The 16253-nt window shown below is 30.0% G+C and overlaps 1 pseudogene; it reads right to left on the bottom strand.

The window, feature by feature from the left end:
• Positions 1 to 486: 486 nt before the first annotated feature.
• LOC111308424 (calcium-binding protein KRP1 pseudogene) lies at positions 487 to 1232 on the bottom strand (annotated as a pseudogene).
• Between the last annotated feature and the right edge of the window lie 15021 nt (positions 1233 to 16253).

The following is a 16253-nucleotide window of genomic DNA, read 5'->3' on the forward strand; positions in this document are numbered from 1 at the left end:
AAGAAGCTCTTCGGATATGATAAGTCCAAAAAATTTTAAAGATTCAAGTTTAAAGAAAAAAAATTCAAAGATAAAAAATTTAAAATATTTTTTTTTTGTAAAAAATTAAGATATTTTTTAAAAAATTATTTAAAATCAAATAAAAAAATCAACCAAAATGATCCAAAATATTACTAATATATCTAAGGGCAATTCAAGGGGAAATATTGACCTAGCCTATGTTGGCAATAGGCACCAGAAGCCAAGTGGGTGCTGTGTGTTAAAAACTCAACAATCTTAAAATTAGGTAAGAAACTTATTATTATTATTATTGTTGTTGTTGTTGTAAATGAAAGGATAAAATCTTTGTAAGAAATTAAAACAAGACAAGATCCAATGCTTCAATTTCATCACCCCTCTGGGCCAAGAAAGAAATGAAGTTCATCACCCCTAGATCAAAATGATAAGAGCACCTTTGAATTCAAAAAATAATGGTTAATAAACAGTTGGTTCCAAATGATTTCAATTTTCTCTTATTCGGATTTGAGTATTTCTATCAAATAACTACCTGTCTCGTAAAAAAAAAAGGAAAAAGTCAAATATTGCGTATGCTTCTATTATATGCCAAGGCAATGTATTATTTGACAGCACATGACAAGATAAATGGACTCATTAAAAAATTTTAAACGATGTAGTGTATTGTCCAAATGGCCTTTTGTCATCTATGAGAAAAATGAAAAATTAAAAAGAAAATAAGAGGGGGAGAAACAAAATCCCGTTAGAACCCAGCAGTCTTGAGCTCGTCTTGAAGAATCTCCTCGAGCAATAACTGGGACTCTTCCATCAATCCAGGGCTCAATCCGAACATCAATACACAAAATTCCATTTCATTGAGAGCCCCATCACCATCGAGATCACCTTCTCTCACCATGCTCACAAGCTCATCGTCTCTGAAATCGTGCAACCCCAGCATTGCCGCATTCCTCTTCAAGCTCTCTGCAGTGATCACCCCTTTGTCCTTATCCATCAACAGCTTGAACCCATTACACAGCTCCCTCATCAGACCTTCTCCACCCAGCTTCTCCGCCATCGCTGGCAATAAATCCTCAAAATCAGGAGCTGTTTTACCAATCCCTGCCATTAATCCTTGGATGGATTTTGTAACTTCCTGACTGATGACTATGATTTGTTCAAAGAAAGCTTTTGTATTTTGAGAAGCAAATGGGGTATTTTAAGAAAGCAATATGCATATATATATATATATATATATATATATATATATACACACACACGAGAGAGAGAGAGAGAGAGAGAAGATCACGAAAGATGGTTTTCTTGGAAAGAGGATGGGTTATGTTTTCCCAATGTATGACAGCAAAGGAAAACAAAACTCGATTACGGGTCGGCTTTGATTCCTGCAGAGCTGGAACTGCCTCTGTTTCGGAGAAGCTGTTGTCAAGGGTACTTTCTTTTTTTATTTTTTTATTTTCTAATGTTTGCTCTGTCTGCTTTTGACTTGAGATGCATTCTGACTGGGGAAAATAGTCTTATGAAGGGTAATTGTTGTAATTTAGGTCAAAGCTTCTTTGGCTATCGGAGGGTAGCATATCTCAATTAGAAAACTTTCCGGTTAGCTTTTTGGTTTGACTTTTATTACATGGCCGGAGGTTTGCTTACTTGGTTTACCGTTAGCAAGAATTAACATTGCTCACGTACAAATAGGGATTAGGTGTGTAAATTTAATAATTTATCACTATATTTAATATTTACGTGATGGTCTAAATTTATCATCAATATTTTAATTATATAAATTTACCCTTATACTTCAATTATATAAACATGAATTAAAATTTGGAATATAAATTTGAAGGTTGTGATGGTGGTACTGGGCTCTCAGAATGCTTGTCGTGCCTTCTTATCCAGAGATTGAACTTTCCTTTGAGGAACCTTCATTTTCTTTTCCCTATTCATAATTTTCTTTAACCAGAAGAAAGTTCATGACTACATTGCATTTGTTCTTCTAAAAACTATCTCATTGTGATGGGTTTTATGGATTTTTCATATCAAATTGCTACAAACAACCAAAATGTCATAAAGTTACAGTTGAGTAAAGTTGGTAAACATAAGGTGCGAGCGATGCGCAATTCAGTTTGAATTTTAGATAATTAGGTCAAATTTACTTTGGATATAGTGTCGAAGAAATACTCAATTTGAAGATATAACTAAGAGTAAAAAGAATTAGAAAACACTTGGTTTACACATCTTTTTTTATCCTCAGAACAAGTGATAGGATTAAAAGATTTCTCTTACTTCTATTTAAAGATATGACAAAATAATTCATTTTGATATTTCAGTTTTATATGAATATATTTTTTTAAAATTAAGATCAGATTGGAAGTGAAAAGTTTTTTATTTTTAAAAATTAAGATCGTGTCCAAGATATGTTTAATATGTTTTGTTTCAATTCATTCTGGATATATATAAAAATTGTTTTTATTATTTATTTAATTATATATATTACATTAATAAAATTATTATTTAATACATTAATTTAAGCTACTAACTTAATAAAAACATTACATTTATATATAATTAAGAAATAATTTATCTTTAAAATAATATTTTTATAAAAATTATATTAAATTAAAATTATTAAATTAATTTTGGATAAATATACATATATATGTCAAATCAAATTCAAATATAAAAGACAATAACTCGATATCAAACCGATGAAATCAAATAGAATTATTAAAAAATCGAATCAGAATCGAGATAAATATAAATCAGTTTTCACCTAAGAATATAAATGAGCAGGGTATGGGAAGTGTGAAAAATTCCCCATTCCTATCCCCGAATTTTTACCTTATAACTATCCCTTTATTTATACTTAATAGATATTTTAAATTCATCCTTATCTTCATTCTTGCAAGGATTTAGCATATTTAGAGAATCTTTGTATCCGTAACTCATTAAAAAAAATAACAAACCAAATTTATTTTTTAGTTTTTTTTTTATCTTACATATTTATATAATTTTTTGCAAATATATATTTTAAATAGGAATATTTTAAATCTAATTAATTTAAAATAAACTTTGATATTATTAACTAAAAATTATATTTATTAAAAAATATATAATATGAGTATATAATGAATATTATATTATTCGTTTTCGTATTTGATAAAAATTTTAAAATCACACTATTTTTATTTTTATCTCAAAATTTTAATATTTACTTTTATCATCATCCAAGTAAAAAATGGAATTACCATCAAATGCTAGTAAAATTGACATCCACCAGCCATCGTCATCCCTACTTCTATCAAAACTCCCCGTGACCTATTAATTTTCTCTATATCACTTATCAATGTCTGATTAATCGACCTTGATAGAGGAACTTTTTAAGCTTATCTTTTAGTCCACCTGATATTCACATATAGGATGAGAAAAATATGGTATAAACACACGAACATTCCTTATAATTCATAAAAACCTAAATATCCGACATTCTTAAAAAAAGAAAACTAAAATGTCTGATGCAAAAGCATTCACATTTCCGACAAGAGGAAGTAATTGAGTTGGTATTGTGTGAACACGTAACATTCAAATTTTGTCAACAAATTAAAAATGGTAGAGGCAAACGCATGATACTGATTTTCTTTGAGGTAAGGCAAAGAGAAGAAAAAGATGACTTGAAAGCTAGGAAAGCAGCATGAATAATCCCCAACCCGCCCTCCCAGGGGCCCAATCCCACGCACGAACTTATACGTGTATCGGACGCGTATAAGCTAAAATGCTAACACCTGTGGCAATTGTCAATACTCAATACCATTTTTCTAGTAAACAAAGTTAATGCACGAATGACAAACACACATGGTTATCGCCTTATTGGAGGAGGGGAACTCTTTTGGAGACTGACCGGTCGGCATTTAGACAATTTTTTTGAATATGATGACCAAAATTTTATCAACCTATTTTTTGAAAACTGTTTTTTTCCCTTTTCACCCCAACTCTCAAGCCCCCCAGAAGTCTAATTTCCCTTTTGAACCCAATATATATATATATAGAGGTATCGAACTTAGATTTAAAAGGTAAAAATCTAAAATTATAAAATATTAGAGATTGATTAATGATAAAGGTCGAAAGTGTCTCCAATGTTTGTTTTCTTATACTTAAATCAATACTCAACAAAGAGAAAGAGGAAAATTTAAAGAGAGTTAAAAATTGATTACCCATATATGATATGAAAGAAAATATTTATACTTGAGAGAAAAGGTATCTAGATTTTAATGATCCGAACTCTCAGAGTCAAGTTTAACGCTAACAAAGTCTATCCAACCGAACATAATAAGAGAATGTCTAAAAAGATAATGACAAATCAACATGCTTGCATGTTATTAAGTGGGATGTAAGGTTGATCGAGCTAGTGAACTTCGAAAAATAAGGTTGATTTGTCAAATTACCTCAGACCTAATGACTAAAATAACTTTGATTGATAGTGAGTTTTTTCTTATTAAAAAAATTTATGCCTTTTTGACTGTAATAATGATTTTTTGTTCGGGAGATTTGATCGCTAAATTTGATAAAAATTTTTGAAGTCACCACCAATCTTTTTATAAGATGTGATTCGTCACCCAAAATATCATCTTTTAATAAAATTTTTTAAATTAATTAAAAATTACTAAAAAAAATTTAAGTCTGTAAAATCAGGGTTAGGTCTGAGAGTACGGTTATGAGTGAAAAATATATTAGCACTCTCATGTCGCTCGTTCAAAGAACGGTACCAATTAAACATGTGTAACCCTTTAGTTTTGATAATACAATTTTTTATTTAAATTTTCATTTCTTGAAATTTATTTTTTAAAAAAATATTTCTATTATGAAATCAACATTATTATTGTTATTTTGTATCCTATAAATTCTCAACACTTTGGTGGAATTTATAAAAATATCACTATTTAGAAAGTATTTTGAGAAAATTAATCCATTCACAAAATTCTCAAAACTTCGTCATAAGATATTTTAGTTATTTGTTTCGAAAGGGATTTTAGGAATATCCCAACTCTTTGATTAGTTTCTAAAATTTATTAAATAAGTTTTAAGATTGTTCTGACTCTTCGGTGAAATTCTAAAAGTTTTGAATAAGTTTTAGGACCATCTCGATATTTTAACGAGATCAAAAATAAAATCACTTTTTTGTAATTAAAGGAATTTATTAATTAATTTTTATTATGATTATTTTTTAAAAATTTTATTATTTATTCTTTAATTATATTTTAAAACAATAGATTATCAAGACTCACCGATGAAATCTAAATATTAATATCTTGTTTAAAGAAAATCAAACTTTTTCAATTTTTTATATTTTAAAAAAAATTCAAAATATCAAATATTATTAATTTCATTTATTATTTTTTTATTATTTTTTTACATTGTTTAAATCAATCTTTATTTTAGTGAAAATAAATTTGAATTATCCCAACTCCATGGTGAAATCCAAAATATTATTTTTACTTGCAATAATTAAAAAAAAATTAAATTTTTTTAACTTTCTCTAAAGATTGCATTTAAAAGATTCATTTAAACAATTTATCTTTTTTTTATTATAAAATTTAGATTCTCCCGACTCACTAGAGAAATCTAAATATTTATATCTTACTTGTATTAAAGAAAATCGAACTCTTTTAATTTTTTATTTTTTTATAAAATATCCGAAATATCAATTATTATTATTTTTCCTTTTTTATTTTTATTATTGCTTTACATTATTTAAATAATTTTGGATTATCCCAACTTTATGGTGAAATCTGAAAAAAATATTTTTACTTGTAATAATTAAAGAAACTAAACTCCTTTAGCTTTCTTTAAAAATTACATTCAAAAGATTCATTTAAACAATTTATTTTTATTTTATTTATCATTTTTTATCATTTATTATTTTTAAGCAAAAATTATTTTTTAAATTATCCCATCACTTTGGTGAAATTTAAATAATATTTTTACTTGTAATAAAATTTTATTTTCATTAAAAAAAGTTATTATTAAAATTTTTTATTTTTATTTTTTTAGGTCTTTATTTTATTTTAGTTTCATTTTTATTCTATTTATTTATTTGTTTCTAAAAAAATTATTATTAGTAACAATATAAAATAAAAATAATAATAACAATAATAACAATATCATAAAAAAAATAACATCAAAAAATAACATCAAAATCAACATAAAAAAATAAAATCAAAATGAAAATGGAAAATAAAAATAAAAAACCTGTGAAACGGGTCGGGTCGGCACGTAAGCCGGTGCATGGATCCTGCACAGGTTGGGTTTGGTCCGGATGCCCAAAACGGCATCATTTTGGAGGGCCTATAAAAAGCCTTTTTTAGTTTTTTTTTTCTTTCCCCTATCTCTCTACCCCAGAGCCCTCTCTCTAAAATCCCAGAACCCCTTATCGACCGTTGTAATAACCCAATTTCCAGTTGGTCACCACAGTGCACCAATGGCTAAAATCTTCAACGGTGCCAAAAAATGCAAAGATCCCAGATTTCAATGGTCAAAAAATTCAACGGTCGTCGAAAAATTTAAACTTTTTCAAATTCTAACGACTCAAAAAAATTTTCAAAAATTTCCAAAAATTCCCCCAATAATCCTTTTTGCTTTCTAAACGCTTTTCTAGATTTTTCAAAAAAAAATCTCAAACTCCCTAGATTGAGAATATCATTTTCGAGAAATTTTTTTTTTATGTTTGCTGTTTTTTTTTATTATGTATTTTTCTTTTTTTTTTGTTCACTGTGTCCTCTCTCAGAACTTAGCTCTATTTATAGAGCTTCTGGGATTTCAAATCCCAAATCTCCTTAGATATTTTTTTATGGAAAATTTAGATCCTATCCGATGATTTTTGGTCATCAAATGTCAGGCTACCAAATTAGGTAGTGTCAGAAGGAAAAATTGTCATTTTGGCAGCTTAATTTCAGCTGCCAAAGTTGAAATCAAAGATTTTTTTTATTTTTTAATTAATTAGTTAATTAATTAATAATAATAATAATAATAATAATAGTCAAAATTAGTGTTTACAGCTACCCATCTTTACTTATTTCTGAGAGCAGGAATAAAGCAAAAACAAAAAAACACCAATTTGGTTCAGACAAAATACATATAAAAGATAAAACATTGAACATAAAGTTTTTTTTTTTGAAAGGAAATTTGAAAGGCTCTTTTAAATAGAGGTTGTGAAAATTTTAAATTTAAAAGGTTCATCTTACCATAGGCAATGAACTTTAAATTCAAAAGGCTTCTTTAACCAAAGGCAACAAACTTTAAATATTGAAAGCTCCTTTGACTAAAGGCAACAAACTTTAAATGTCAAAAAGCTCCTTTCACTAGAGGTAATGAACTTTAAATTCAAAAGCTCCTTTAACTAAAGGCAACGAACTTTAAAATATTGAAATCTTCTCTGACCAAAGGCAATGAACTTTAAATATCAAAAAGCTCCTCTCACCAGAGGTAATCAACTTTAAATTCAAAAGCTCATTTAACCAAAAGCAACAAACTTTAAATGTTGAAAAGCTTTTTTTACCAGAGGCAACGAAATTTAAATTCAAAAGCTCCTTTAACCAAAGGCAATAAACTTTAAATGTTGAAAAGCTCCTCTAACCAAAGGCAACGAACTTTAAATTCAAAAGGCTCTTTTAACCAAAGGTAACAAACTTTAAATGTTGAAAGCTCCTTTGACCAGAGGCAATGAACTTTAAATGTTGAAAAGCTCCTCTCACCAGAGGTAACAAACTTTAAATTCAAAAGCTCTTTTAACCAAAGGCAACAAATTTTAAATGTTAAAAAGCTCATCTTACTAGAGGCAATGAACTTTAAATTCAAAAGCTTATTTAACCAAAGGTAACAAACTTTAAATTCAAAATCTGAAAAGACTTATAGATTATGCCATTTGGTCTTGCAAATCATGCCTAAGTTTGATAGAGTCTTCTGACCTGAGACTATTAAAATTAAAAAGCTCCTCTGATCAGAGGCAACAAACTTTAAATATTAAAAAGTTCCCCTGACCAGAGACAACAAACTTTAAATGGCTCTTTTAACCAAAGGTAACAAACTTTAAATTAAAAATCTGATAGGCAATGATATTTGCAAGATTTCTCTAAACAAAACATCTTTTTTGCTTTTGACTTTTCTTTTGTTCGTCTTGGATTTTCTTAGACCTATATATCTATTGTGTCGCATGCATATGTGAATAACATCTTCATGTTTTTGTAATGCCATGCGTTGTATGATGATCATGATGCAAATGCACTTATTATACAAATGAAGAAACCATCTTCTTTCTCTTTTTTTATCATTTTCTTTTAATCATCAAAATTTCTCAAGGTTTGTTTCTTTTTTTTTTCTTTTGAATTCCATGCATTCCAGCAGTTGATTAATTTTAAATAAAAAAAATGTCTTTTCATATCCTATATTCAATGTTTACCACTTTTATGACTTACAGGCCTTTCATTCTCATTGGCCTTTATTTTTTATGATTTTAAATCTCTTTCAAAATAATGTATGTGTCTTTTATGATTATTGTTATTTCTTTATCATCTTTTGAATTTCAAACAATTATAACACATTGCACACTTCTTATTTTAATGAAAAGGAAAAAATGAAGGATAAACAAAGTGATATTTTATTTTGGTAAAAGGGAGAATTGTTTCATACATTATCAAAAAGATATAGTAAGGACAACAAGTAATCATATAACAAATATTCAGATCATCATGAACTAATTCATTATGGATTCTTTTCTAAAAACTTTTGATTGGTGCCCTTGATTTTTTCAAAATGTAGCAAACAAAGCAAGCCTAAAACTAATGAGATCTTCTAGCACATATTGAGGATTGACCCACTCCATTCACTATCCCTTTTTTTATTTTTATCTAAGCTGCCCTTTCAGGTTTTCAATTCAGATAGTTTTTCAATTCATTTTTTTAAGCATAATACTTTTTTATTGTATCGGTATTGACTGGATTTGGCATATCATCTCCATCTATTCTTGCCAAGATTAGGGCCCTACCAAAAAAAGCTTTTTTCACCACATATGGGCCTTCCCAATTAGAAATCCATTTTCCTCAAGGATCCTATTGGTAAGGAAGAATATTTTTCAAGACTAATTCTCCCTCTCGAAATTGTCATAGGTGAACTTTTTTGTCATGAGCTCGTATCATTCTTCTCTGATATAGTTGGCTATGGCAAAGTACAGCTAATCTCTTTTCTTCAATGAGATTCAATTGCTCATATCGAGCGTAAACTCATTCAGCTTTTTCTAACTCAACTTTCATAAGAACGTGCAAAGTGGGAATTTCAATGTCAATGGGCAATGCTGCCTCCATTCCATATACTAATGAAAATGGTATAGCTCCTATAGATGTGTGAATCAAAGTTTGATAAGCATGTAATGCAAATGGTAGCTTTTCATGCCAAACTTTATACACATCTGTCATATTTTCAACAATTCTCTTTATGTTTTTATTGGCTATTTCAACTACTTCATTCATCTTTGGACGATAAGGTGCTGATTTTATGGTGTTTGATTTTAAACAGAGCATAGACCTAAGTCATCATATTATTATTCAAATTAAGAAAATTATCTAAAATGATCCTTTTTGGAAGGCCATACTGACATATGATCTCTTTCTTGTTGAACTTGCAAACTACCATTCTTGTCACGTTGGCATATGAAACTGCCTCTACCCACTTTGTGAAGTAATTAACTATCACTAAAATGAATCGATGTCCATTTGAGGCTTTTGGTGTAATGGGCCCTATCACATCCATCCCTCACATAGAAAAAGGCTAAGGTGTTAACATAACATATAAGGATGTTAGAGAAACTTGAATCTTGTCTGCATAAATTTGATATTTGTGGCATTTTGTAGCATACTCAATGTAATCTTTTTTCATTGTCAACCAATAATATCTTGCTTTCGTTATTTGTTTAGTCATGATGTGACCATTTGCATGAGTTCCATAAACACCTCCATGAATTTTTCTAACAACTTTTTGGCTTCAGCATCATTCACACATCTCAATAATGTTTGGTATCGACTTCTCTTATATAAAATTTCTTCATCTATAAAGAAACCCATTGCCAATCTTCTCAAAGTTCTCTTATCATTCTATGATATATGTTCTGGGTATTGTTGATACTTAACACATTGTAATATGTCAAAATACCATGGTTTTCCATCAACTCTTTCTTCAACATTTGAACAGTGAGCTGGTTTCTCTCGCAAGCTCAATTTGATGGGTTGGATTTTAGCATTTTCATTTAATTTGAACATTACTGCCAATGTAGCCAAAGCATCATTCATCCATATGATTCTCTTCTCAAGGAAAACTATGAAACTAAACACCCTCAAATTCTTTGATCAATTTCGATATATACTTTTGGTATAAAATCAACTTTGAGTATCTGGTTTCCCATTCTCCTTGCAATTGGTATATAACCAAGACGGAGTCTCTATAAACTTTCAATGCATGAGCTTTTCTTTCAAGAGCAGCTTGAAGACTCAGAACACATGCTTCATATTCTGCCACATTATTAGTGCAATCAAAATTTAGTTTTGCAGTGATTGGATAGTAATCCCTTTCTGGAGATATCAAAATTACTTCTATACCGTACCCCAAAGTATTTGATGCACCATCAAAATACATCTTCCATATATCTTCATTATGCTCTTTTTTTATCTATGTGCAGTACAAACATTAAGTCTTCATCTGAAAAATCAAATGTCACAAGTATATAATCTCCATAAGCACGTTCTGCAAGAATTTTAGCAATATCACTTCTTTTGATTACCTTTTGAGACACATATACAATGTCATATTTAGAAAGTAACACTTGCTATCTTGTTATTTTTCCTAATAATGAAGGCTTTTCAAAGATGTACTTGATTTGGTCTAATTTTGTAATGAGCTAAGTGGTATGATACAACATATATTGTTTGAGCTGATGAACTGTCTAAGTTAGTGCATAACACATCTTTTCTAATGGTGAATACTTTAACTCGTAATTAGTAAATTTTTTACTTAGATAATAAATGGCTTGTTCTTTCCTTTCTGTTTCATCATGATGCTCCAAAACACATCTTTTTGACTTTTCATGCATTATCAAATACAAGATAAGAGGTCTTTCAAGGACAAGTGGCATTAATACTGGTGGATTTGATAAGTATTCTTTAACTTTTTCAAATGCCATTTGACAATCTTCATCCCATTCTCCTGACTCGTGTTTTCAAAAAATCTTAAATATGATATCACATTTGACTGTAAGTTGGGAAACGAAACGAGTAATATAATTCAATCTCCCTAAAAATCCCCTTACTTCTTTTTGTATGCATAGAGCTGGTAGCTCTTAGATGGCACGTATCTTATCTAAATCTACCTCTATTCTTTTCTTACTGACAATAAATCCCAATAATTTTTCTAAGGTTGCACCAAAAGTGTATTTAGCTAGATTGAGCTTAAGCTAAAACTTTTTTAATCTTTTAAATAACTTTCAAAGATTAGTTACATAATTTTCTTCTTCACAGGATTTGGCAATCATATCATCCACATATATCTCTATTTTTTTGTGCATCATATCATGGCATAGAGTTACCGTGGCTCTTTGATAAGTTACCCTAGCATTTTTCAAATCGAAGGGCATGACTTTGTAATAAAATGTTCCCCATAATGTCATAAAAGTAGTTTTTTCCATATCTTCTTATGCCATTTTAATTTGACTGTAGCTTGAAAATCCATCCATGAATAAAAATAGAGAATGCCTAGTGGTATTATCCATTAGAGTGTTAATGTGAGGTAATGAAAAATTATCTTTTAGACTTGTTTTAATCAAATCCTAATAATCAACACACATTCTGACTTTGCCATCTTTCTTGTGAACTAGGACTATATTTGCCACCCATTCGAGATATTTGGCCATTTCTAAGAATCTCGCATCAACTGTTTTTTCACTTTTTCTTTTATTTTTAACAACATTTCAGGTTTTATCTTTCTCAGCTTCTATTTAATTGGTTTGCACTCAAGCTTTAGCGGTAGCTTATGCACAACAATCTTAGTATCCAACCTCGATATATCTTGACACAACCAAGCAAATACATCAACATATTCATGTAGTAACTTTATCAACTCTTACTTTATTGGTGCTGACATCGAAGTACCAATCTTAACTTCTTTTTTAGTTTTTTCATCCCCCAAATTAACAACTTTAGTGGTTTCTTGATGAAGCATGATTTGCTTCTCTTATTGTTCCACTAATCTCAATAATTCTAAGGATATGGCATGGTCTTCCACATTCTTTTCATTATTGAGTTCACCAATATAAACAGAATTTTCAAAATCAAATCCTGAAATATTATCATGATGATCTTCATATTCATTATTCAGATACCTGAACATAAGTGAAATGGATGAAATATAGAATGATTATAGTAATGCAAGGAATTGAAATGAAAAAGGCAAAAAAAAATGGACAAATGTGCTACACTTGTCATTTATTCAATTGAAAATGAAGAAACAAACACACATAAGACATTTAATGCTTTTAACAAAAGCATTTAGATTAGGTTCAACACATTACTTTGGAGAAAATTTAAAAACAATAGGTAGCTCCTCAACATGCCAATTTTTCAATTTCGTACCAAAAAGAGTAAGATAAACCCATGGATAGCTTAGATATTTATTCTTCTTTTCTTTACCCACCATTTTTATTAAAAATTTAGCAAAGATATTTTTCAATGATTGTGTAAACTCTTTCTCTATGTTGCCTGCTACATCTGAATAGATATAACCAGCTGAGATGAAAGTCTTATAAAAGGAAAGAAAAGATAGGCCTTTAGTCTCTACTTTTTACCTCAAAAAATGAGCCAACCTTTTTTTCTCTTTTTTCCTCTATAAACTTTATTCCTCCTTTTTGAGTTGGCTTGTACCTTAGCCCAAATCGATCATCTTTCTTAGGCATTATCCATGCTCGTTGTATTCCCTGCAAGTCAGTCCACACCTATTGTCTTTTTCCTACCATTTCTTTAAGTGTCATTTTGGAAGCTTTGGACAAACATTGAATATACACTTTTGATCTTTCACCCACATAGGTTACATTAACAAATTCAAAAGATCTGAAAGAATATTCTGGAGCTTCTTCAGTTGCTTTAACATATAATACAGTAGAGGGTTTAGTCACTAACAAATCTTCTTAACCAACAACAATGACTATTTTTTCATCAATTATGAATTCCATTTTCTAATACAGAGTGGAAAGAATAGCTCCTGCCATGTGAATCCATGGTTGTCCTAAAAGATAGCTATAGGATGGAGCAATATACATGACTTGAAAGACTATATCAAAAGTATATGGTCTAATTTGGATTGATAGCTCGATATTTCCTATCACTTCATGACGAATCCCATTAAAAGTCATCACTATCATATGACTCATTTTCATGTCAGACATGTCAACTAACAATCTAAATAGTGTAGTTATAGGCATGACATTCAAAGAAGATCCATTATCAATGAGCACCTTTGCTAGTGTATGATCCTTGTATCTTGTGAAAATATGTAAGGCCTTAGCATCACCTCTACCACTAGGTGAAATTTCATCATCACTAAATGATATATAATTTTTCACTGTGATATTTCCCACTATGTGATCAAGTTCTCCACAGATATATTGTGAGCTACATAAGCCTCGTTGAGTACTTTAAGCAAAACATTTCTATGAGGCTTAGAATTTAACAATAACGAGAGCATAAAAATTCAGGTTGGTAAGTGATTTAATTGCTCTACCATACTATATTCACTGTGCTTAATAAACTTTAAAAACTCATAAGCTTCTTTTTCTGTAATCAAATTTTTACATTCTTAATCTAAGACTGGGGTTGGGTGAGTCTCTTAATCATTAGATGATTTATCTTTTTTTTCTAAGCTCGTCTTCCCTTCTTTTACTTTTTTTTTCATGCTCTCTCAAGTGCTTCTAGAGTATAGCTCGCCCACTTCGAGTTATGCTTGCTACGTCAGTTATATTTGCTATGCTTGCATCACATGAGCCATATTGAAGAGATCCACTATCCAAACCTTGTAATATGATATTACAATCATATTTTCAAGGGATTGCCTTATCTGATTTGTACGAGAATAGGCTAGAGACCTTAATTGTCACTTTTGGCATAGTTGTACAAACTGGTTCACCAATTTTAGTACTCAAATTTTCATCATAAAAGATCGTGACAGGCTCAAAATTCATATAAATTGGCTTATTAACCTTAACACTCAATTTTTCTTCATAGAAGATGGTAATAGGCTCAAAATTCATTCGGTAAGGCCTACTTTTGGATGAGTCTCTCGTCACAACATTCACTGAACTTTCTTCACATTTTTCATAAAATTCAACCTAGAAAAAATCCATCATTCTTTGTAACTCTTGTCGAAATGCTTTACGGTCTTGAAGTGAATGACAACCATCCCCATATGGAATTCATAAGTATGATCTGAATTATATGTGAAATTTCCATTATCTAAATTTTTTGGTATTAGATGAATCATATTTGCGTTCACAAAGGTAGCAAATATTTCATTCATAGGGGTTTTGATCTCGCTTACTTCTTTTTTAATATTCTGAGTCGTCTTACTATTTAAAGTATTTATTGATCCTATGCTATGATTACGTAACGGTTTGGCCTTCATACTTGGTTCAGCCTTGGTTGTGAAATTTAAAATTTTGTTATCAATCAGGCTTTGGACCCTACGTTTGAAAATTATATAATTTTTTAGAGAATGGCCCTGAATTCCATAATGATAGTCATAAGAAACTTCAGGATCATACCATTTTGGATATAGAGGTTTCAAAGGCTTTTCTATAGGTTGTCGAACCATTAAGTGTTTCTAGAATAATTGAGGAAACAATTCCATGTATGTCATAGGAATTGGATCAAATCGTTGTTACTCTCGATTATTTTGAGGTTCCTTTCAATTAAAGTCTGTGGTATTTGATTGAGGGGAAGGTCATGGTGAAGGTGCTTGAAGACGAACATTGGCTTAAAAAGCAGGTGTCTAGGTTTACACTAGTTGGTAATGGCATGGGTTTTAAAAAAGGTTAGAAATGGTTAGGTAAAAAGGTTGGTATACAAGATATGAGTGGTATAGGATAAAAAGTCTAGGTTTTGGTTTTTTAGTAGTGACAGCTTACACTCCTACTTTTTTCTTCTTAGATGATCCTCCTTTCTTTGATCTAGAAACATCACCTCTATCAATCTTTCCATTTTTAATGACATTTTCTATTATCTCTCCTGTAATCACCATATCGATAAAATTTTTTATGGCATAACCAATGAGCCTGTCATAGTATGGTGCTCAAAGAGTATTGATAAATAGAATAGTTATTTCTTTTTTGGTGAGAGGAAGTTAAACCTAAGCGACAACATCTCGCCATCTCTGGGCATATTCTTTAAAATTTTCATTAACTTTTTTTTTTCATGTTTTGCAAGGATAGTCTATCTGGAGCTATGTTTGTGATATACTTATATTGAGTAATAAATTATTTGGCCAAATCTTTCCATGACTGAATACGACTACTGTCTAATTGAATATACCATCTGGCAGCTGATTCAGTAAGACTATCCTGAAAATAATTAATAAGTAACTTGTCATTGTTTGTATGTCCAGTCATTTTTTGACAAAACATAATGATATGTACCTGAGGGCATTTGATTCCATCATATTTTTCAAATTTTGATACATTAAACTTTGATGGGTTACCAAATCTGGAACCAGACTGAGTTCACTGGCATCAATTGTATCAAAAATATTTATACCTTCAACAGCTCATAGCCTTTCTTTCAAGAGATCTAACTTTTACTGTGCTTTTGTATTTTCAAATTGTTCAGGCATGCTTTTCTTTAGGTACTCTTATTCTCTTGGGTCATCTAAATCTGGAACTATAATGGGCTTAACATGACTTGCCCCAATATTTAAACCAACATTCCTTGACTACGTGGTTAAATTGTGAAGGGAGGTAAATTAAACTGAGTATGTAGTTATCTTTCAGGCTATGTCATTTGTGGATGCATTTGATAAGAGGCTTGAGCATAGGGTGGAGTAAACCCTGGTGGATATAATGGATCTTCCCTATCACTGGTATTTTCTTGGGCTTAAGGCTCTTTCTCAGTAGTTACTTCTTCAACTACCTCTTTTCCTTTGGTCATTTTCCTCATCATGTCCATCATTATAGC

The sequence above is a fragment of the Durio zibethinus genome, chromosome 2, assembly GCF_047325235.1.
Source record: "Durio zibethinus cultivar Kanyao isolate XHJ-2024 chromosome 2, ASM4732523v1, whole genome shotgun sequence".
NCBI classification, from domain to species: Eukaryota; Viridiplantae; Streptophyta; class Magnoliopsida; order Malvales; family Malvaceae; genus Durio; species Durio zibethinus.